The following is a 26377-nucleotide window of genomic DNA, read 5'->3' on the forward strand; positions in this document are numbered from 1 at the left end:
TGTGGAGGAACGGAGAATGGAGAGCGAAGCAGGTGAGTGGAGAGAAGTGGAAGGAGAGAGAATTCAGAGAATTAGAGGATGTGGCGTAGGAGAAATGATAGGAGTGAAGGGAAATGAAGGGAAGTAGGGAGGACTGGACGGAAGGGAAGTAGAGAGAGGAGAATGGAGAAAAAAAGATGGTAAACAGGGAAAGAAGTGGAGGAAAAAAGTAAGGAAAATGGAAAGAATGGATAAATAGAAGCTGAATGAGACGAGAGGAAGAAAACGAAGAGAAATGAAGGTACAGAGGGAAAGGAATGAAGCAGAGGAAGAGCGAGAGGAGAACGAAGAAAAGTAGAAGAAAGGGAGGAGGACGAGGAAGAGTGAAGGGAGAGAGGAAGAAGGGTGGAGAGGGAGAGAATGGAAAGAGGTCACTATTCCAACTCGTAAACCTAGATTACTGCAGCCCACGTTGCCCCTCCAACCACCCTGTGTGTGTGTGTGTGTGTGTGTGTGTGTGTGTGTGTGTGTGTGTGTGTGTGTGTGTGTGTGTGTGTGTGTGTGTGTGTGTGTGTGTGTGTGTGTGTGTGTGTGTTTGCGCGCGTGTGTGTGCATGTGTGTGTGTGTGTGTGTGTGTGTGTGTGTGTGTGTGTGTGTGTGTGTGTGTGTGTGTGTGTGTGTGTGTGTGTGTGTGTGTGTGTGTGTGTGTGTGTGTGTGTGTGTGTGTGTGTGTGTGTGTGTGTGTGTGTGTGTGTGTGTGTGTGTGCTCATAAAATATCTAGGAAAGTTCTGGACCAGTTTCCACCTAACCTTCAGGGATTAGCAACCATATGGATGGGCAGAAGTGATTTATTTTTGGTGAGGATTTGGACAAATTCGACCTAATGTCGGCCGCCATATATCAAAATGCATTATGGCCAATACCTCTGCAACGGGTAGATGCAGTTTCTTCAGATTTTGTTTGTTCGTAATTTGAACAGCCGTGGTCATAAACAATCACCTATCCTTCTGTACCCAGTACATCAGACTGCCTCCTTTATGCGCGGCAAGTCACAGTGGAGTAAGAGGGAGAGGGAGGGGCCAGAGAGAGAAGGGATGGTGCTAGGTTGGAGTGAGGGAGGGAAGGTAGACGAGGGAGAATGAAACGCGAAGTGGTGGCCACATAATTTGTGTATTTTCTTTCATATAGGGCATGATTTAAAGGAGTTAATACTCGGTAGATAATGCTGCATTGCACCTTGTATAGCGGCGTCAGATAACATGCTTTATATAGGTGGTGATATCAAGGGCTGGCTCGTGAGAGAAATGTAATGATGTGACAGATCAAACATTAGTGAGGAGCCAGATATTTGCGTTTGTCCGTGTATTTTGACACCGGGCGCAGAATGGAATCTGGATAGCTTTGACTTACGCAATGTTTATGTAAGAAACGTCCTCTACCCTTATATCTAAGTTATTTTTGGAACTAAATATATGCAACCTTTGACATTTGTCCACAGTAACTATGATCATCCTCTCGGTATACACTCCTTCAATACGGTCACCATTATGTCAGCTATTTTATGGCATCTCTATATGAAAAGGGTATTTAAAATAATTGTGCATAAAAGGTAAGTAAATGTGATGTCTGTGCATAAGGGTTGATATAATAACGATACCTCTCATAATCTGTTAGATGAAAAATGAAACAAAATCCTACCCAAACTCCCAAAATGTATCTATGTTAATGTTTACCGACAATGGTCAAGCCAAAACAACCAAGAAAGCCTTAGTAAGTAGTCCAGTGGCCTCCTGCTTTAATAACTTCTTGCAGTCTTCGCGGCAGCGAGAAAACAATGTTGTTGATGGTTTGCTGGTTTCGTCCGAAGAGCTCCCACTCGTCCTTGGTGTGCCGGAGGAGGCGGGCCGTGCCCTCTCCTTCTCTGGCTTCCACGCATTGACAATCTGGGCCCACACAATCTCGATGGCTCCGCACTAAAGTTTGCCCTGTCACGTCAGTATATTTCACTCTCGAGCCAGCCCTTGATATCACCACGTATCTAAAGCCAGTTATCTGACGCCGCTATACAAGGTGTAATGCAGCATTATCTGCCAAATATTAACTCCTTTATATCATGCCCTGAATGAAAGAAATTACACAAATTATGTGGCCACCACTTCGCATTTCATTCTCCCTCCCCTACCTACCTTCCCTCCCCTCCCTCACTCCACTCCAGCTCCATCACTCGCACCCCACCCCCCCCACCGCACCTTTTCTTCTCTCTCTCTGGACCCTCCTCAGCCCCTCTTACTCCAGTGTGACTTGCAGCGCATAAAGGAGCCAGCCTGAGGCACTGGGTACAGGAGGATAGGCGATTATTTATGACCACGACTGTATCTTAGCCAACAACATATTCTAGCAGACGATTAGCATTCGGCCCCCTAACATTTTTTTTTAGTAACATTAAACGATGTATGGTAAAATATACACGTATGTAGCGAGGGGGAATGCAGGTTCACAATTTTTAACGATGCTTTCTTAAAGCATGTAACGAACACAGAATGTGATTGACCTCTTTGAACTAACTGCTCTCTGTAATGTGTGGTTCATACCAAACATAATTAACAATTATGTGCGTTCCAAGAATGTCGTGGTAAGTTCCTTAGATGCATCTTGCACTGTTACACTACATATGGTCTATAATGCAGTTATACTTTACAAGCTCGTTAAACATTTACGGCAAAAATTTTGTCAAAAGTTTTCCCTACTAAAATATACTTTAACCTCTACAATCTGATGACAGCTTTTTATAGTATATTCTTGCTACCGGTACTCATATTTATTCGGTTTGGAAGACATCTATCCAACTGGAGGAGAAAGCAACCATCTTCAACAGACCCTGCAATTCAATGTCATCCTCTGTACCATATGTTTGCTATCACCAGCCATATCATTCAGCCTTCAACTGGCTGTATGTATGCATTTCATATCTACAGTTACCAGCATTTAAACACCTCACTCAACGGATCTGGGGAAAGAAGCAAAGCAATCTTTTGGGGACCATCTCCCATAGAACACGATCTTGGCATCAGATTTGGGGATATATGATGACTTTTCCTGGCGATTGCTACCGCAACGGTCAGTGTTACAGCATTTTTCAGTTCTCAGATGCCACCAAGGCTGAATTATCAGGACAAATTGCCAGAAAAACGGCTCCTGCGATATCTCCTTAATGGTACTATAATTGCGAAGTGGACAGGGAACATCGTTCACATAATGAAGGCGCAGCATAGTTCTTTTAACTCAGCCAAATACCAGTTCGGAGAAAACACATTTTTCAGCATAATCCCAAGAATACCATAATTGCAGCTACAAATTACCACACCATGACATTTTTCATTTTTTCCCTAATACTTAGGAAAATGTAAGACGCAGAATAACGTACAGCCAGTGACCAAACAAAAAAAAAAAAATCGCCTAAGAGTTCACTATATCTGCTAGTCAGTTTCCTGTTCTGGCTATATTCCTAAACTGTGAAGAAAAAGGTACGGTTATTCGGCAAGTAGATATCTTTGATTTGATGCCCTCAGTGTGAGGCAGACGTTGTGGGATATCAGGTAATTGCTGTCACAAGCTGTATAAATGTCAAAGGAGAACGCTGCTGCACAACAGAAGAAATTGAAGATAAATCCAATTTTTCTGGTATAAGAAAAAAAAATATGTGAAAATACCAGCGACAATGTCATTACCCGAGGTCCCAAGAGAAGCGTCAAATGGGCACGGCTGGAGAGTGGTGGTGAGGGAGGCGTCATAAAAAAAATGCGGCGCTGAATTATTTCTAGCAATTATTGTGTGGCGAAATTTGTGGTGGACAGAATGGTGCATTGACGGACACGGGGGTGACCGGGGAGATGGGACTCTCGACAGACCAACAAAAGATGTTTGATGGAGGGGAAGAAATGGAGGAGGCCAGAGGTGACGAACAGGGTGGTGAACAGGAAGACGGCATTCCCCACAGACGAACGCAGCCATGGACAAGAGAAGATGCTCAACAGACAGAAAAACAATGGATGGCAAGAGAGAATGCAAGGCAAATAAACAGACGGAACAGACTAAAACCTATGTTGCTTAAGTGATTGCGCGGTGGGGTGACGAACAGAGTGGTGGATGAGATGATGGCACTCCCGACAGATGGACACAGTGAAGGACAGGAAAAGACGTCTGACGGACGGGAAGAGGTGATATATATATATATATATATATATATATATATATATATATATATATATATATATATATATATATATATATATATATATATATATATATATATATGTAATCACCACAGCCACTGTAGCAGACTCCTGTAACTACTGCTACTACTGTCACCATTACCTACCAGAACAAAAAACGTTAATACCACCACAACCAACATTTCCACAACTTCCTACCATCATCACCACAAAACGGTTACCACCACCACCACCACTACTACAACCATTACCACAACCACCACCCTCATAAACACCCACACCTTTACTACAATCCCCAACCATCACCACTACCATTACTATTATCTTGACCCCATCACCTCTCCCAGTCTCGTAAAAATACCACTGCCGTCAATACTATTCCAACAACTACCACCATCTCTTACCATCATACCTTTACCACAATCTCTTACAAGGTATCAAACACTACGACCATTTTCACAATCTACCTCCACCACCACCACCATCACACAATCTACCACGATCACAATCGCCACCATCACTACCACAATCCCTCACCTCAATAACCACCATTAATACTGCCTCCTACCACTACCACCATCACTAAGGTCTCTTTCATCATCATATCTACCAAAGTCTCATTCCACCACCACCACAACCACCACCACCACCACCATCTGAAAGAGTAAACAGGGGTGCAATAATAATCATAAAAAAAGCTACTCTCTCCCCTCTGCTCTTGCATCCTCTCTCAAGTTATTTGTGATTTATTTATGCCTTCCCGCTCCGACCTTTCCTTTCGCCAGTATTTTTTTTATTATGCGAGGAAGAAGGAACCAAAGGCCGATTCCGCAATTGTTGTTCCTTCCAAGAGAAAAACAAAATACAAGAGAGAGCCAAATTCATGATCCGATCATTTCGAGATGCCTGGACAAACTGCGTTTGAAAGACTGGAGATCATAGGAAGCAGGAAATACAGACAGAGGGAAACAGTTCCAGAGTTGACCTGTTGCATAAATGAAGGACCGGGAGTAACGGTTAACTCTTGCATTAGAGAGTCTGTCAGTTTAAGCCTGTCTGTCTCTGAGCTATTCTTTCACCCACCCACTGTGCAACTCACTCAGTCATTCACTTACCCACTCACACACACACACACACACACACACACACACACACACACACACACACACACACACAAATGAAAGCAACTAATAACTATGGATTTTGTTAATAAAATGAAACACACGTAGGCCTATAAATTCCATAAAACTCAAAATTATTATGGTGCTTGAATGTGAAACGCTCATCTTACGGATCTTTCTTGCCAGCCCACTTATAGTTCTTAGTGTTCTGTCCTCGAATCCCGTAAGCTGTTGAACAATAGCATTTACGTCAGCCCTGCCTCTGCAGGCCCCTTCTATCAGATGACGTGTTTTTGTTTCCTCTCACTATCTCCTAGCGATGTAACTCAGATTGAGAGACTTTTCAAAGCAGAGGGATTAGATATAACCTTAATTAACCCAGTGAATACAAGAGGTCTTTCCTAAGTTAGATATTATCGTTGAAAGTTAGCAGAAATGAACTGAAAAAGGCGTCATCAGAATGCCAGGGTCAAGGACCTACCCACCGCTCCAGTCCAAGTCAAATTCCCCATTCTGACAAACTTGAGGAGAGACAGCTGTGCCCTTGTCTCGTAAGCTACGTGAAATAATTGTTTACTTTAATACTGCCTCTGAAACTCACATCTTAATCAGTGCACTGCTGGGATCTGTCGACTGTATACAGTCATTTCGTGTTGGCATCAGTCTAATACAGTACCGTAGCAGATAACTGGTATTTTTCGATAGCCTTTTCAGCCTTTGACTTCTAAGACTTTCTCATTAAACAAAATCGTCTGGTGATTACCTTAATATAATAGCCATGTATTGTGTGTCCCCTTTTGCCATATTTCAAACCTTTTTTATCTCCAGTCTGGCAAGAGGAGTGATATGTTCTATAATTCAGTAAACTGAAAAAAAAAAAACTCTTTCCTTAAAAACCAAGAACCCTACCTCTTTTAAGCAGACAACGTAATTTGGTATTCACTTCATCTCAAGCCGATTTCTAGTCAATTTATTTAGCACCTCATATTTATGCGATTAATGAAATGTAGCCGATAGTCACCCACTTCAGTTCTGAAAATATTTAAGTTAAACATACTGGCTTGATAACTGCAGGATTAAAACAAATATTTATGTTTGCACCACAGTACTAAGGACGTTCCACAGCCCAACTCGAAGTTCTTTGTCTCGCATTCAGTCAAGAGAAGGGCCTGAGAGGTGCTCTTGTTAACTGTATAAAATTCCCGGTTCATTTTAATCATATCAAACAAATGCAAGACTCTCTAGTAGCTCGTACCGTTCAGTTCCAAGTCACTTATTCCTCCATTCTGGCTAGGGATGTGGCGTGAGACGTGCCCTCCAATCTCGCGGCGAATATGAGCGTGGATGTGACCAATATTTGGTAAGCCCTCTCCTTCCATCAGGGGTTCGTCATCTGGCGGCAATAATGTTTGCTCAGGATAATAAAATGCCTCGTTAATCTTGGGGGCCGACCTTGCCTTCTCCAGTTCTTCCACGATTGTATACTTGCTTGCTTAGTAGATGTTCCAATATATATGTTCCATACCGATAACAGTATTTTCGTCGTCGTCGTAGTCGTCATGTAAATATCGTAAAAAAATCTATGGAAGAGCGGCTAGAAAGCCAACTAATTTTATTCAATTCAGCATAAAGTTAATTAAGACTGCAAATCAGTCCAACAGTTCGAATATTTCCTCTTACATTAAAAGATAAAATCTTATTCTGGTGTGTTCAGTAGCCTCTCTACAACATCTTCCTTGGCGATTTACTTAGTGCTCTCCATCTCAGTACTCTGATTAAGGCTTGTGTTCTAATGAGTTACTGCACTCCAACTCGAAGTGGATCGTAAGCGCTAACATGCAAAGTGAGGATGCATTTATCCCTAAACTAAAGACGCTATGGGCAGGGCGAATAGTTCCTGTCACTTTAAATGTCAGGACTAAGTAGTCAACACTCAGGTCACCATGATCCTGATGAGGCAGTACAGAATTGGATGAGGGTCACATGCAAAAAATATATATTGGAAAGGAAGAGATACTAGTACGCCTCGTAAGTGGACGGGCTCTCATTTGAGGATGTTGCCTGAGGAACCACGTCATGAGGCAGGGGAAGGGCAGAGAAGAAACTATCCTGATATGACGAACCCCACCCCTCGCCTCCTCTCCGACTGCACTATCACTCCTGTCCCTCTCCACCTCCCCACCTCCCCAACGTCCACCTCGCCACCTCCCCCACTGCCATCTCTCCCACTCCTACTAACCGACTATTTCACCAATATATATATCATCATCATCATCAGCCGTTTGAGTATCCACTCCACTGCAGGACCGGCCTATCCCGACCGAAGTTGGGACGATACAGCCAATGTATCTCTACCAAGTGGCTTAGGCTGTCTAGTAGAGATTGTATTTAGGGTGAGAAGTGCTTGTAAGTGTAATTGTAGTGTTGAAGTGGCTTTGGATGTGTGTGTAGTCTGTGACCCAAGTGTAATCGGCCCGCGCAAGCCGACTGGGTGCAAGCATACTTTACAGTAAGCGACACTGGTTCAACCACAGCACCCCTTGTGTCCGCCAATACAGTACGTGGCCGGGTGAACACTCCCAAAGTTTATTACCCTGGCGGGGCGCGAACCCTGGCTCACCCGTGTACGAAACGCACACTCTACCACTGTACCACAGAGACTCCAATATATATATATATATATATATATATATATATATATATATATATATATATATATATATCTCGCTTTTTAAAGGTTTATACCACTGATCTTTTTTTAAAATCCATATTCCCATCCAGAAGAATGTATCTAACATAAGATTAATGATTAATGAAGGCTTTATCTGACTCCTCCATTTCGTAATAGCTCTCCTATGGTGAAGAAAATCGTCTAGAAAGAGGAAGAAGTTAGTTACAGAATGCGTCACCGGTTTGACAGGGTTCAGTCTGACATGGAAGAGCTACACTTGTCCCACAAGCTCGTCAAGAAATATGTAGTGTATGTTGCAGCCTTTTTTATCTCACGGCTTATATATTTAACCTGTTCCACCAACCTTTTTCTTAAATTCCTAACATTTTTTTTTTATGTGAGGAAGAAGGAACCAAAGGCCGGTAACCCACAATTATTGTTTCTTTCAAGAGAAAAACAAAATACAAGAGAGAGCCAAATTCAAGATCTGATCATTTCGAGATGCCTGGACACACTGCGTTTGAAAGACTGGAGATCATAGGAAGCAGGAAATACAGACAGAAGGAGACAGTTCTAGAGCTGACCAGTTGCATAAATGAAGGACTGGGAGTAACGGTTAACTCTTGCATTAGAGAGTTGGACAGAAAAGGGATGAGAGTTTGTTGCTAGACGGGTGCTATGCGCCCGTCGTAGAGGTGGCTGAATGCATGAAGACAGTTCAGAGGAGCAGTGACATTTGAAGCAGCGATAGAAAAGAGATAAAGATGCAACAATGCGACGAAGAGACAGAGGTTGAAGGGAGTCAGTAAGAGGGGGAGAGTTAACGAGACGAAAAGCCTTTGACTCCACTCTATTGAGAAGAGCTGTATGTGGGGAGCCTCCCCACACATGGGAGTTGTACTCCACACAGAGGGGGATAAAACCCCTGTATAGAGTCAACAACTGTGCAGGGGTAAAGAAGGAACGGAGTCGGCTTAGCACACCTAATCTCTTAGAAGCAGATTTTACAAGAGATATAATATGATCTTTCCAAGATAAGTCCCGAGTAAATGAAACCCCAAGCATGTTCAAGGATGATGCAGGATTAAGCTGAATATTACTAAACATTAGTGGGTATACCTGTGGAAGATTTTGTCGAGTTGACAGGTGTAAAAACTCTTTGATGCATTAAGAACACCCAGATTATTTTTACCCTAGTCAGAGATACGAGCCAAGTCAGACATTAGGTGTGCCATAGCTTCAACCCTTGTTTGTTGAAGTAACTGCTGAGATGGACATTGCGGGAACCGAATGGAAAGGTGAAGGGTGGAGTCATCAGCATAAGAGTGGATAGGGTTAGATGTACAACTTAGATCATTGATGAATAAAAGGAAGAGAGTTGGTGATAGGACAGAGCCCTGAGGAAAACCACTGTCGATAGGTCTAGGAGAAGAACAATAGCCGTCTACAACAGCGGAAGCTAGAGATGAACGCACAGATAGAAGGATAGAAACCGTAAGAGGGCAGTTGGGAAATTAAAGATTTATGCCAGACTCGATCGAAAGCCTTAGAGATGTCAAGTGTAATGGCAAAGCTTTCGCCAAAGTCTCGAGAGGAGGATGACCAGGAGTCTGAATGGTAGGTGAGAAGATCGCCAGCAGAGCGTCCCTGACGGAAGGCATACTGACGATCAGAAAGAAGGTTGTGACAGGAAAGATGCTTTAAATTTTTTTTTGTTAAGAATTGACTTGAAAACTTTTGAGATACAGGATGTTAAAGCAATTGGACGATAGTTAGAAGGCTGGGAATGGTCACCCTTCTTTGGGACTGGCTGAATGAGAGCAAATTTCCAGCAAGAAGGAAAGGTACAAGTTGATAGACAAAGGCAAAAGAGCTTGCCTAGACAGGCTGTAAGTACAAAAGCACAATTTTTGAGAACAACAGGAGAGACTCCATCAGGCCCATATGCCTTATTAGTACTAAGGCCAGCAATGGCAGAAAATACATCAGCTGAAGAAATATTAATATCAGCCATGAGGACGTCAGAGAGGGGAAGTGATGGAGGAACAGCACCGGAATCGTCTAACGTGGAATTGGAGGAGAAAGTCTGAGCGAAGAGATCTGCTTTATCAGTAGAAGAAATAGCTGCAGAGCCATCAGAGTGGAAAAGAGGAGGGAAACATGATGAGGTAAAGTTGTTAGAAAAGTTTTTGACAAGGTGCCAGAAGGAGCGGGAAGAATTCGAGTTGGAGAGTTGAGAGCGTTTAGTACGGATGAAATTATTTTTAGCAGTGCGAAGAAAAGTCTTAGCACGATTCCGGGCAGAAACGTGTAAAAGATGTGATTCAGGGGTGGGTTGGCTCCGGTACCTTTTATAGGCCCTCTCCTTGTTGTTGACAGCATTAGAACAAGCGTGATTAAACCAAGGCTTTCTTGCATTACTCATAAGTATGATTTCTTGCAACTTATAAAAGAGCTCTGGTAGTTGAGTGGGTTAATGAATGATATATATAACTTCTCCAGTTAAGAAAGTATTTCATAGGTGAATAAAATTGTTTGCAGGAGAGGAAATAAAAGCAACATATTAAGTTCGAAATAGGATTCAAGAGGTTACTCTTAACTCCTTCCCGCTTGTAAAAGAAAAAGTATGATGCCGTCTTTACAGTACATATCAAGGTTTATACCATTAAATTAGGGGACTCACTCAGTACGATGATGTTTGTCTTTATACTGTTACTTTTAGACTATTACAGTATTTAGAACTAGGAAAGATTTTCTCAAACTGGAAGGGTTTGATGTAGCTTTAATAAAGTCAGTCATTCTAAGAGGATTTTCTTAAGTCAAATAAAATCACCTGATAACAGCAACAGTCCAAAGAGCTGAACACTATAAGGATTGAAGGGGATTTAAGGGGGCGAAAAAGTCAGCAAGACATTACTTTCTGACGGTTGTATATAGGACACACGTAACTGTTGGAGGCGAGCAGCTTTCATTTAACATTTACAGAGTGCAGTACGCAGTGGCACAGAAAGATCAGACTCGTTATCATCATCACATGGTTCAGAAAGTATCGTCAAAAACTGGAGGCTTCGCACTCAGTTTTATTAATACCGTCCTATTTCTTGATATAGCTGGCATCTCCCATCCACACATCCTAGCTCGTCAAAACTATTTCACACATGATAGTCTTTTATATTTCATGGTATATACCACTTATGGTTCTGTATCACAGCTTTAAACAATAAAGAGCACTCAGAGCAGGCACGGAATTAACGGCGGACGTAGGAATGTACACCCCTATTGTTTCTGAAAGGCCAATGATTACTTATAATAATAGAACAACGTTATTTGCAAAGAGAACTGTAATATATTTCTTAAATAAATTTCATCACAGACATTTCATTGACTAAAACCACAGAATCATTTCAATGACTAAAATTAATTAAAATGAGAGTGCATTTTGATCTGATAGTTTAAATAGCTTGAATGATGATTCTGCTAGGAATCAAGCCTCCCCATGTCCTTAGTGATGAATCAGACCCTGAATGCAGCACCCGCGCCGACCAACCGGTTAGAAGTGGTGAACATCTGGCTTTGCCATGTGATCTGGGCCTTAAATACATTACCTTAAAAAACGAAATAATTCATTCTTGCCAACCCTTGACCCTTACACCATCGTTGGTTCACATTAGATGAAAACCGTCTAAAGTGATTTTGCCAAGTGGATTACCTTTCACCTTTCATTATGACGTTAACCACTGAATGATATTTCTCAAAATCAAATCTCGTTAACCCTGTTTAAACCTGAATCACTCCAAAACATTTAGTCTGAATCGAATAAAAATTAAGTTGGCCTTGTCATGTGACCTTCACCTTTGACCTATTGATATATATATATATATATATATATATATATATATATATATATATATATATATATATATATATATATATATATATATATATATATATATATATATATATATATATATATATATATATATATCATCCTATTGGACAAGCCTCAACTCCCTCACAAAGTTTGATCCAAATCAGAGCTAATCGGCTTTACTTGTTTTGTTCACAAGCAGTCACAAGATTTGAACTTTGACTTCACTCTATGACCTTGACCACTGACCGATTGTTCTCATACTGAATCCGTTCCTTCTCATCTGATTCCTAAACGTTCCACAAAGCTTGGTTCAAATCAGACCAAAACTGGGTTGGCCTTGCCCCTGTAACGTTGGCCTTTGACTTTTGTGTGACCTTGACCTCTGACCAAATATTCTTTTACCTTTTCATGAACCATTCCACAAATCTGGGATTAAATGAGATAAGAATGTTTAAATTTACCCTGCCTTGTTACCTTGACCTTTGACCACGTGTTCTAAAATAAAAACCTTATTCTTCTGTGGTTGACCTTTATCCACTTCATCATGTTTGGTTAAATTGAAAGAATAATAGGCTATTTTGTTTAGCCTACACATGGGGTACACACACACACACACACACACACACACACACACACACACACACACACACACACACACACACACACACACACCAAACTGCACTTGCTACACGAGCGAGGATGTTATAAACATCAGATAACACAAAAGCTAGATACTGGTACTGGTACAGCTAAAACTTATTCAGTACATGTACAGTAGGAGTATTATGTATGCGTTTTATGTTTATGTGTGTTCGTGGGCAATTATTCTTGGTGCATATTTTTTTTTCAGTATCATCATCATCATCATCATCACCATCAGCAGCAGCACCAGCATCAAGTTTTTCCAAGCTTAATTTGCTTATTTTCCCATTATTTCCAACGTTACTAGTTAACTTGCCGCTGAATCATTTTCTTTTACTGTCCCTGGCCTTCATGTCTGTGCTCCCATTTCACCCACTCCCCTATTGATTAACTTTCCTGATTCTAACGAATCGTCACTGACAGTCTCCGCACATTTCCCATTTAAAATGCATTGCCTTATTCAAGGATACAATACGTGAAATTTAAACGCCACGTCCTAACACTTTTCCATGGATGTCAAGGCAAAAGCCTTCTTTGTCTCAGACAGACAACAATTGAAACCCGCCCTACACACTGACACAAATCTGAACATACCGGCAGCTACCGACGGGGGGATGCACTCGCTCCTAAAGACCTTGAGGAACATGGGTATGTATCACTTACTAGACGCAATACAGCTGTGCTCACTTGACCACCAGAGCACAGGGAGGAATATATATGATGTGGCTTGCTTCTTATATGAGGGCATTCAGTGACATAATTCCCTGGCCTGCATTTTGCAAAAAGGGTAACGAGGATGCTTTCACTATTAGAGATGACCGATGAGATTGCTGTGTTCCTGGGTCAATGCGTGAAATTCGGTCTACGTCTCTTTCAGTTGCCTTTTAATTAAGACAGAGAGGGAATACGAGAATAGCAGGTTTACTTTGCCATGCTCCAGGTACCTTATTTTTTTAGTTGTCTGTGCTTTAGTGTTACTGCATCCAGATTATTTTACTAAATTTAGGTGAGCACCTCTGGAGGAGTAATAAAAACTGTAATCAACTCCAACAAGTGGAAAAGTCACCCATACTCTGGATAAAGTTGTTTTGTGACAAGAAAAATAAAACAATAGAGTCATTTTCCTTTACATTCAAGTATGTATGCGTTATGTTTATGCATACATCATCGCATTAGAAAAAGACTATACAAAATTCATTCAAAGCCTGACCACCAGTGCATGTTCGTCTAACAAAATGCCTGGATATATATGCAGACAGTATAACATTTCACAGTGAAAAATAAGCAAGCCTTCACCAAGCATTAAGGAGGTAATCTATATTCTCTGTGGCTGTGAGTCTAGTGACAGTTCAATTAATACATGCCATTCTCAACCACGAAACTTACTCACCCCAATCGACTCGCAGTCAAAAGCATTCGGGGGAGTTGTAGGACACCCGGGAAGTTACGAGCTGCTCACTCTCTCCCTCATACTGTCGGTTCGGACCATCGTCATCAATTAATTTCGAGCCGTAGGATACACTACCGTAATCACTTAATTATATAATTCCGCAGTCACCACTATCGTTAACACAGTTTTACCCCGAACACCCCGCTTCGGTTAGCAGAATTATCACCAACTTCATCACTTCACTGTCACTACCAATCATCACCATCAAGATGACTTTAACTGAATGCAAATAATCATCATTGTCATTAGTTCACTTTCCCCATATAATTATCGTCATCACCACTTCATTTGGATTATCATTTTACTTGGGTTAACACAATCAGTACTGTTATCATTTTACTTTGTCGACCATTTTGACCAACGTCATCACTTCACTCGCATCCACAGAATCATCATCATTTAATCTGTGTCAGAATAATTATCACCATCCCCAACTCATTTTTTCCACCAGTTTTAATCCCGACCATTCCCATTATGCATTTCAGTCGGAATTACCAACTTGCAGTACCTCTACCATTATTTTCACAGTCATTATCGTACATCATCGCTACTGCGGATGAAATAACTTAGCATCAATATTTGCTCTAACTCTCAGCGAACAGCATCAGAAATGACGCCCGCCCACAACATCAGTGTGCACCTGTTGTGTTGGAGTCAATGTGATACTAAACTGGGGATGAGATTACGAATGAATCGGTAGAGGTGATGAACTGAAGCGCCATCTGCCCTTCTGATGTACTGCACTGCTAGTAGCGTACTTCGAAACCATGTTTCAAAACTGATGAGTAGCGAGCTGGGACACCACAGGTGTCCACTGACCGTGTGGAGTGGTCTTACTATTCATGATCAAAATGAATGTACACGACAGCCACCAATTTATTCTTCAGTATACAGAAATATCACAAGTATGATCGGCATTAACTTACACCTTCATTATTTTTACAAAATAACCCAGGTGCATCACCATCACAAACACTGCCACCACTAGTAACAAACAGAAACAAAATATTAGTGAGTGTTGGTGATGGTGATGAACTGTAGGTTGAGATTTAATCGTGACAAAATGTGTAAGGTGTTGTTTCTTAAGCATTTTAGCAGGCTTATGAATAAAAACAGAATACAGAATGAAGAGACGGAAACTGTATAAAAAGAAACAAAACAGGCAGGTGCGTTGAGAGCAATAACAAGAAAAATAAAATTTGAGCGTGGAAGTAAAGAAAAGTTTACATGACTAGCTACAAATTCTCATTACTGAATCTTAGTTTTGGGAGGTGGAACAGTTGCCATGAATTAATTTGTATCTCAACCGTATGAAGGGGTAATGGGGGTTGAAGGGTATGGGGAGAAGGGTAGGGGATGTAGGGGGTGGGAGAGGATTGGTTGCCACCTAACATTATAATAAAGTGATACATAAGTATTTGTCAATAAACGTGCAGATGATATAATAAGAGAAGATTGTGAAAGACATGAGCATAAGGATACACCGTTTCATTATTACAGTAAGATGATCTTTATGTGACTGAAAATGGTTTGAAAATTCTGTCTCATATGAAACTGGGATACGGTAACCTTCACGAATCAATGATAAAATCCTTTCACATCCCTAGAGTTCATTCCAACTTTTTATTAAACCAACAACATACTGTGTGGGGTTTAAAGCATGTCAACCACGAAGAAGTAATTTGGTAGGTATTCATATAATAATTCACGACTTACAGTTCATTCATTCCTAGAACTGCTTCTTTTTGGAACTAGCTTTCCCAGATTAAATTCCCTCCAAACTTTAACCTACAGCAATTTGGGTCCAACATTTACAGATTTTTGTTTTTTAATGAACAAGGGACACGTGTAATCTGGTGTATGATATTCTTTTTCCTTTTTCTGTTCATTTTGCTTTAAAAAATGGACAGAACCACACACTATTGCTATTTTTGTCTTCCATTGTACGAGGCTGGATAAGCATTTCGAGTGAGGGTTGCTGAAAAAAGTTATCACAGACATCCGAGTACAGTGACCTGGTGGGACAAATCGACAAATAAAACGATTCATGAAGAATGTGAATGTAGTTGTGAATGTAGTCGGAAAACCATAGAAAAAATTAGAAAGATCGGCCACACGGAACGAATGGACAATGAAAGACTAAGACTGCACAGTAATAAGGTAAAGGAATTAGATGAAGGAGGAGAGGAAGGCCGAGAGCAAGTTGGAGACATAATGTGGATGATTATGTGAGGAGTTAATCTCGGTAGTTGGATGTCGTACTCTGTAGGAAAAATTGGCCTTAGCAGTAACTATCTGCCTTAATGACTTAAAATATGCAATACGCATTATATCTATTTTTTTTCTTTTTCTTTTTATGAAGGAGGAGTTTTTTACGGAAAGAGTAGTCGTTAGCGAGTACGGACAGAAAATCCGGAAATATTTTGTTAAGTTCCACAGCAATTGGTTTTACCTATTACAACTTAACATTCCCCGAGCGTTATGTATATAATTTTAAAATCGGCATAGTTTCCATTTGTATCATAGCCTACCGGAGAGTACTGAGGTATAATGTGCAAAATGATTCGCTTAGCAAGAGGTGTTACGAAATCTCCAAAGCCAATGGCAGCATGGCTCTTACAACCTGCATGGAAATTCAGTAGGTCCCCAGTTAATCTCGCACAGCAATGACCAACAGTACCTCCACCTGAACACAGATATCAAAGGCCAAATAACTGTCAACATAGATTTGAAGTTCATTTTATTCCCATTATAACTCCAGCAGACTTTTGGTATCATGTGAAATAAAAGGCCATCACAAAGCCTTGTGTACGTTTCACATACGGGACACATCTTGTAGTGGAAAGGTTAATGGGGGCTATACTGTATATAAAATCTCCTGATACTTGCGGGAATACTGTGTGGAAAAAATAATGGAAGAGACTGGTATTAATAGGGGTTTTCGACTGATATCTTTCTGGGGAAAGACAGGATGTATATTCAGAAATTACAGTTCGACCAAATCTCTTTCGTAAAGATATTTTTGTCCGCAGGAAGGGCAAAGAAAGGACACAGTAAAATCTTCCCATGACTCCTGTCCTTTCCGCAACAATAAATATGAGTTACGAGAGGGTGTCGTTTGTAAGTGTGCATGGAATACATTTCCAAGTAACGAGACAAAAGACACTGAAATTTGAAGGGTATGTAGCCTATATTTTCAGTCACTGAAGAATAATGCCCAGTATGGAAAAGTTGTTTATTGTGTAGAAGCACTATACTCCGTTTTTTATTTATTTTTTTTATTGAGGCGAAGATGCACTTGACAGGTTGGTGATGATTGGCTGAATGCAACATGTCCGAATAACATTTACTAACTCAAATTACCCCCTCAGATGTATGTTGTCAATTAATAATGCTAACGAGTAAAGAGATTATTAAGTAACGTTGCATTCAGCCAATCATCACCAACCTGTCAAATGCATCTTCGCCTCGATAAAAAAAAAAAAAAAACTGAGTATAGTTTTGGCCGAATCTGATCCTCTTCAAATATGAATGTAAGCAGCATATATGCTTGTTTAAATCTTGTACATGTGGGAGTCTGCCATCCACTCACTTGATAATCTGCTGCCTTGAAGTGACTCTGCACTCAGTGCCCAGCCATGTGGTACCCTGTATCGCAGAAAAACATATACTACGATGGGTGACAACCATACACACAAGGGAAGGTTGGGGTTTATTGCTCCCATAATGTCATTCCTGGGTGGGAGAGGGTAGTCACGCCCGCCTTAAATATTGGAATAGAGAAGCCAAACCCCGGGTTCTTTTCGCTCCCGATGAATGAAAGAGGAGGAGGAGGAGAAGGAGGATGACGATGACGATGACGATGACGATGATGATGATGATGATGATGGTGGTGGTGGTGGTGGTGGTGGTGGTGGTGGTGGTAATGTTGATGATTAGATATTGCGAGGTGATGAGAAAAAAGGAGACGAGGTAAGGGGTGAGGAGGAGAATGGTAGAGATGGAAGCAGCGGGACCAGGTGCAGAAGTATCGTTAGTGTCATAGTTGTAGTGTACAAGCGTTGAGATATGAATATTCACGCTGTTCTTCCCAGCCAAATAGGCTCAGTTACTTCTTTCATCGGAAGTATCACTTCGGTAGTATAAAAAATGCAGGGCTGATGGACTGAAATACAGAAAAGATTGTATCATTTCGCAGAAATGGGATTAATTCATTTTCATCATCGTCTGTTGGTGGAAGGCGGAGCCAAAGCAATATCCCCGGTATAAATGTTCGACTGATGGACTGAAATACATAAAAACATACCATTTCATAAAAGGAGACGAGATCAATTCACTCTTCGGCATCATCCGTTGGGAGTCAGGCCTTGATATTGCCTGAACCAGAGCCCGTTTTTCCATCTATCCTTTTACCGACAGATGTATCCTCGTGAAGCCCCGGCGTCCGACATCAAAAATTATTCACTGAATCAGATGCTTTTCAGCCATTGTTTGAAACCAGGCAGCACGAGGTAATCCGACAGTTTATGAATCTGTAATGAACTGGGGATGAAGAGGAGTGTGAGTGTGAGTGTGAGTGAGGAAGGGGATTGAAATGGGAAGGGATGAAATGGGAGTGCGAGTGAAGGGAAGTGAGAGTGCAGTAGGAGAAATCGGGCCAGGGAAGAGACTTGGGGGGGTAGGAAAGCGGAGGGGGGAAGAGGGGAGAGGGGGGGAAGTTGGAGCACGGAAAAAGGATGAACTGGTGGGGGGAGATAACTTGGAATGGGGTGAGAGAGAGGGAGCGAGCGAGGGGTAGGGGAGATAAGTATGTGGAAAAGGACTGAACTTGGCGGAGATTAGGGAAAAATGTTTATGAAGGAGCATTGACAGTGATGGGAAATAGAAGTGTGGGAGGGGAAGTGAGGGTGAGGGAGGGGGTGAGGAGGGGAAAAGATGGAGAGGGAGGGTAATAGGGGGGGGGTAGAGAAAAAGGGGATGAGAAAAGAAGTTGGAATGTGAGGATGGGAATGTGGGAAGTAGGGCGACGGAGAGTAGGGGGGAAAGGGGAAGCAGAAGGGGGTAAGGGGAGTTAGGGCATTCGTCGCTGTTTTGATTACTAGAATTCAATCCAATTTTTCCTCCATTAGCGCTAATGAATATCGACGTATAATGAAATTTCCCGCTGTGGTGCATCGATTAATATAGCACCAATTCACGATCTAAAAAATGGTAAAAACAAATATGCCGTTCTAATCCTCAATTTAAAAAAAAAATGGAAAAAGTATTCTCGAATATTAACTACTATTTATGCAATTGTATTGCCAACTTTTTTCCGAAGAGATATATATATATATATATATATATATATATATATATATATATATATATATATATATATATATATATATATATATATATATATATATATCCCATTGGATCCCAGAGTTGCTGGGCGAGACATTGCACTGGGAGGGTACTAAGCGTACCGCCCTCCGCCTATCGGCTCATAGTCGCGAAGCTCATAGGTCCCTACCACGGGGTTCCCTACTTTATTAAGTTCTGAAAATGCCCTGTTCTGTCCAATACTGTCGACACTGGGCTCCAATGGGATATATATATATATATATATATATATATATATATATATATATATATATATATATATATATATATATATATATATATATATATATATATATATATATATATATATATATATATATATGGAACCTCTGTGCTACAGTGGTAGTGTACGTTTTCATACACTGAAGAACGAGGGTTTGCGCCCCGCCAGAGTAATAAACTTTGGGAGCGTTCTTCAGACCACGTACTGTATTGGTGGACACAAGGGGTGCTGTGGTTGAACCAGTGTCGCATACTATAACGTATGCTTGCACCCAGTCGGCTTGCGCAGGCCGATAACACTTGGTTCATAGACTACACACACATCCAAACCCACTCCAACACAACAATTACACTTACAAGCACTTCTCACCCTACATACAATCTCTACTGTACTAGATAGCCTAAGCCACTTGGTAGAGATACATTGGCTGTATGGTCCTCACTTCGGTCGGGATAGGCCGGTCCTGCAGTGGACACACAAACGGCTGATGAGATGATATATATATATATATATATATATATATATATATATATATATATATATATATATATATATATATATATATATATATATATATATATATAATTCTTGCTACCAGCAGACAATTTTCTCCAATACAGGAACGACTTTTGGAACCGATGTCAGATACGAGTATATCCCACATTAATTCTTTCACAATTTTAGATCTACGATAATATTAATAAAATCTTTTGGCGGTTGTAAAAATAAGCAAGTATTATACGTCACCGGATTCAAGGGATTTATATAAAACTACCTCCTGTCCAGACAAACAAAAAAAAAAAAAAGACTGGCGGAAAAGCTGTCTCTGGAACCTACTTTTTTTTTTTTTTTTTCAAACGATGGCAATCGTTTTAAAAGCCACTGCAATCACTATAAATTTCACTAGGAGCGGCGTAATGATAAATCCAGCTCTCCTTTCTGCCTCAAAGATTTATGGGCAGGAGTTTCGGTTCATCAGGATGCCATGAAAAGCACTGTAACTACGGTAAGGTGATATTTCAGTCCGATGACGTATTTCGTCCTTCAACCAAAAAAGGGAACTTCTTAGTTAAGGTACCGATGAAAGAAATACCTATGGCAAAAAGTTCGAGAAGTCTCTGTAAAGCTTAGTGAAATCGTTTGGTCGTGTCACTAATAATAGTTTCCTATAGTTTAATTTATAAAGGCTCCAGCATGTGTCGGCCTTGGTCACCAAACGGTGGCTTTCCATGCTGCTCGATCCCTGGCACTCCCCCTTTTTAGTCCCATATCACTGAGCTCACACTCAATGATCTCGTCCCAGTTTTTTTCCGGCCTGCCTCTCTCAACCCTACACCTAACGTTAACGCTTCTCACTTTCTTCAGCCAATTGTCATCCCCGATCATCTCAGTCTACCTGTCCTCATTACAACACCAATACACTCCAGATCCCATCTTGCATCTTAACTCTTCCATCGTCCTCGTCCCCCCCCCCCCCAGGCCTTCCATTCAAGGATGCACTTCACATCCACATAATCATTGTCATTTCTGTACGTTTGAGCCTGCGGATATCCTCTTCCTTTACTGCCCAGGTCTCACTACCATACAGCATGACACTCCTAACACATGCCGCATACACTGATTCCATAGCACGGAGGGAGAGCCCTCACAGTGTCAGGAGAGGCAACAGTTCCCTCAACTTCTTCCAACCCTTTTCACTTTAGACACAGAGCCTACCTCCAGCCTACATCCAGCACATAACATGTCTCCCAGATAACAAAACTCTTCCACTCACTCAACTCACCAATGAGATCAGTCCTTTATCATCTGACAATCTCCACATGCTAACCCCGTCAATTCGCACATGTGAAATCAGCATTATCTCGCAATCTATCTTTAACACCACTACATCTCTTATGCACCCACTTATACATTGCACAAAATGGAATTACTTCCCACGCCCTTGTGGCAAACCGCACATGGTCACTCTTCCTCATCTTTGACAGTACCGCCACCAACTCTAGATACCATCACCTTTGTTTTATTTGCATTTACTTCCAAGACCTTGCGCCCCATACCATCTCTCCACTTCCTAAATCTTTCCTCCGCCTCCCTGTCACTCTTTGCAGTCAACACCAGAACATCGGAATACAACATCTCCCACGGAAGTCCATTTCTGAAGTCACGCGAAAGAGGTTCAAGCACCATGACAAACAACAAGGGGCTCAAGACTGACCCCTGATTCACTGCAACATTCATGGATCATAAAAGTAATAAAGAAAGGACCACCAAACTGAACTGATTCATCCGATGACGTACTTTATATCTTATTCTTAATACCCCCATACGATTTCACATAGTTTTGAATAGCCGTTCCAACTGCAAGAGTTAAATACAACATTCATCAATCCCATCAACAAGAGAGGCATTGTCTAAGTTCCACAAAACCGTCAAGAGGTAAAACAGTAACTGAATTCAAGGAGTTAATTCCTTTCATCCAATGACGTGTTTTTATATTCACTCCTGTTACTGCCATGCGATTTTATTCACGTTAGGGCACTCCTCTAGGAGTAAAGGCGTTAATGAACTCTATATATAACTACTGCAACTCGAAAAGTCTCTCCAAAGCTTTAAAAAGCCCCGATCTGGCGATAATGCAATATAAAATATATTATACGAGTGGTACACGCACGGGGGAAGCTAGCGCGTGTAATTTTTGAATATGATTTACCAGCTTATTATGAATTACTTATATGTCATTCCGGCAGTTTTATTTATTTTTTCCCTACGCCAGGGTCAGATTTCTCTTTTTTGAGTCAGAGTGTATTGGACCTGGTCAACTTACCTTCAAACTCTCAGGCTCATATAACTCACTCTCAGCCGTATGAAATCGACTGGCGTTAAATGGAATAAATTAAATCGCTGTCCTGACCGTGAGTGGGATAATGGTGCCAGTGTTAATATTCTCAGGTTCGTATGCTCATTCTCAGCTGAAAAAAATCTTCTGTCGTCTGTTGCAATAGGATTACGGAGTTGTTTCTGGAGAGTTAATGGTGCCAGTATTAACACTCCCAAGCATCACTCTTAGTTGACTGAATTCGTCTACTGTCAGCTGGCACAGAGTACTAGAGTTGTCCTTACCATGAAAAATTTTAAAAGTGCCAATAAGAACACTAAGATGCTCCTGTGACTCACTCCCAGCTGAATGAAATCGGCTGGTGCTAGCAAGGACAAAACACTTGAAAATATGCGATCATAAAACGGTTAATAACAAACGAAGCCGTATTCTTGTTGGCACAGGAGATTACATAGCACCTCTATCTCGTCTATTTATTTTTCCTTTTACTTTATAATCTCCTCAGTTCAGATACATAAACTACTGTTTATTCTTGTACTCTCCATACAATCTCCTAGGGAATGATCTCTTGAACTGAAGGGATTAATAAAGGCTATAACAAACACCCCCAATTCGAAAAGTCTCTCCCTAAATTATGAAAATAATGTTAAGGAACAATATGACAATGTAAAACACATAATCGTTAAAAAAAAAAAAAAAAAAAAAAAAAAAAAACTTAAACCAGCTAAATCATATAAAGTATTTCTTTTGCTCTGTTAATTGTTGGCCCTAGGGAAGGACGCCTTCTCGCGGTGGCGCTGATGCACCCAGATGGAGGGTCAGCCCGGATACATTCAATAATCCATCGCACCTCCCAAAAGCAGGACGGTGAGCTGCAAAGTTAGCTTACTGGATTCACTGGGTTCACGCCCAGGGGAGCCTGGCTTTGTAACTACCTGTACTAGAATCATTGAGATTTTCTTTACGTCAGGACCGTTCGAACTGGAGGGGCTTAATATTGCCCAAATTAATATCTCTTCACTATCAGCAGAAATTCGTAAGCTTAATAGTGTCTTCTGATTACAGCACAAATAGAATATAAAAGACGTCCTCATGATGAAATGTTTAACTTCTGCCGTCTGATAACGTGGTATTTCGTTTCTGCTTTCCCTAGCATTATTTGTTTTACTTAGAATTGATTTCTCGAACTGGATGTGTTAGTTACGGCCTTTACTGGCTTTCCTCTGTGCTAACAAGCTATCCTAAGCCGAAGAAAATAATCTGGTAGCAGTAAAACAGATAAACAAAAAGACGTTACGGGATTACAGGAGTTAATATCAAGTGGTATGCTACTAAGAAAAATATTTTGGTATTACTGTAGGTGATGTTGCTGACATGCAGAAATGTATTACATGCAACGCATGGGAACTGTTCAGGCACGGTGGTAGTACGTTCGTTTCCCGTCATGTCTATCCCTTGTCCAGGGTTCAAATCACAAAACCGAGGCGGACATCCAGAGGTGGTACTGGTATACCATATTTATTTTAACTTGGTTGAAACCTGACATCTCTTCATCTTAGATACTAAACTGTAACGATAGATTGCCATTAGAATAGGGTGCTAGTCACGAAGAAGCGCAATGGAAAGATTATAGAGCTGAAGCGTAATTTTCCGCCAATCAGCTACGTGAAGAATTCTGCACTTTCATATCCTCGTATATGCTCAGACCCTTTCAGTTGATACCGATAACAATTCAGGACTTTGACAAATGCAGGAAACATAGCCAGTACAACACTTCCATTTTCACTTGCATAATCCTCGCTACAGACACCCTAACCCTATTCGTACATCGTCAGAATTAGGAAAAGTTACTTTCGACTATGACTCCCTCTTCGTGAAGGTTCGTTGAGGGAATGCAGGACTATACAATCACTAAGGAGGAAAAGCTACGAAATCCCTGACATGAACAATACAATTTCAGTGACACAAAGTTCAAGGTCAGTAGCAATATCAAGTTCAGTGCTCAGAGACACATCGAGAAGGGCCCAAACACACATTCAAAAAGTGGTCTTGGAACATGTTTGAAACACTGTGTTGAGCAAGTTCGCGAGCATGTTCGCAGCATCATTGTGAAAGACATGCTCTCAGCATTTTTCGGAAACATGTTGATAGCGCTGGTGTGAACGTTTTCTGCACCGAGCATGTATGTAGCTGTCTAACTGTCCGATTAAGTACTACAAAGTGTAAGTGTAGGACGCCTCAGTATCACAGTGTGGGCCGGAGACGAGGTGCAACGAACAATAAAACTAACATTCCTACCGTTTGTTGGCTGGAGGGAGCAGTAAATTCTCCCCAGCCGACATGAAAGGAAGCGCTGCTACAGACACGTGCCCGCGTGGACTGAATGTCAACTTCGAACATGCTAAAAAGGATGCCCCCAACTTTGTCATCAAACATGTTCGTTGCATATTCGGCTACGTGATTCCAGTACGTTGATAAAATATTTGTTTAAAAAAATTTCAAACAATGTTCGACAGCACATGTGTCCGGGCCATACAGGTGGGAATGTACGACCAGAAAATAATCATTATTGCAGACTGAATCGCCTCCAGTGGTATGGATTATTAAACAAGGGGAAAGGTATGAAAGTGGTACCGAGGCCGTGTTAGCGCAGTTCTTGCTGAGAATCATAGTGTAAAGTTTGGTTTCGAGTTTGTTTAGCTGTATTTTCTGCATCATATTTACGTCCTCAGTTCTGAGAAGTGTAATTTACTTTTGTTATCGACAGACGATTAAGCTCATATTATGGCAAACCTTTCTGACTGGAAGTAGATTTGGTCATGACCTCTCCTCTTCAAAAGGGCTCTCCTATAGTGCATACATTGCCTAGCAGATCAAGAGAAAACTATGAGGCAATGAAAACTTATTGGAGTGATTTAAGAATTAACTCTTATGGTTTTGTTTACTCCTGTATTTTATTCTAACATCCAACTGACCCCCAAATGTTAAAAGATTGAATCATATATTGTGTAAACAGGTATGGTTCTGATTTTAGTTGATAAAAAGTTGGATACAGTGGGTTGTTGTTGATTAAAGGGATAGTTATCATGTGAGAATCGTTCTGTGTGCTTTTCAGTATAGTAAAAATGAACACTCCAGCATTAACGAGACTGTGACGTGATTATTTACCCTGTAAAAGCAGGCTTTCGCTCTTACAACCTCAGCGATATGCCAGATTCTCTTTTGTATGATGCTGACGTATAGATTTACATCAAATGGAAAATTATATATTAAATAAATATGAAGGATTTATCAGTTCACAGCACTAAACTTTAGCCACGTCAGTCCGAGGATGTCGTTTTAAATTCCGATCAGGGCAACATCAAATTATTCAGCTAAAGGGAAGTCACCTTTGGTGAATGAGTTAATGAAGGCTATATTTAACTTCTCCAGTTCCAAATGTCTCTCCTAAACGAACTGCAAACATATGATCGTAGCAAGAATGAAAATATGCCGGTAAAGTGCGCTTTGTGACAGCGTGACAAGCCAGCGAGCGCCATGTTATCGCTATCGCCTTCTGATTTAAAATTGTAGGCGGACTCCGTGAAATTTAAATGCTAGAGTTGATACCAAAAAACACAGTGTTACGACAGAAAAAACTTTGTAAATTTGATATCGTAACTGAGGCGTTCACCGATTAGAACCGAACACTCCCTTGGATAACTTGAGATTCCAAGGGGTTCCTACGCCTTTGTGGGTGAGTTTCTAGTTGATAACAAAATTAACTAAATGAATGTATTAAATGCAGAAATAATTTTAACTCTATTTTTCCTAGGATTAGAGATATTAGTCTCTGCTTAGCGTAACGGTCGGGTCGAGCCGCTCATTTCCAAACTATGAGAGTAAACATTGCTCGCTCGCTTGCTCATTATTATAAAGATCCGCACTGAAGGATATAACATTGTATTTGATTTAGACCCCGACTGT

This window comes from Coenobita brevimanus, chromosome 23 (genome assembly GCF_032717465.1).
Source record: "Coenobita brevimanus isolate Jiangsu-jjx chromosome 23, ASM3271746v2, whole genome shotgun sequence".
NCBI lineage: Eukaryota > Metazoa > Arthropoda > Malacostraca > Decapoda > Coenobitidae > Coenobita > Coenobita brevimanus.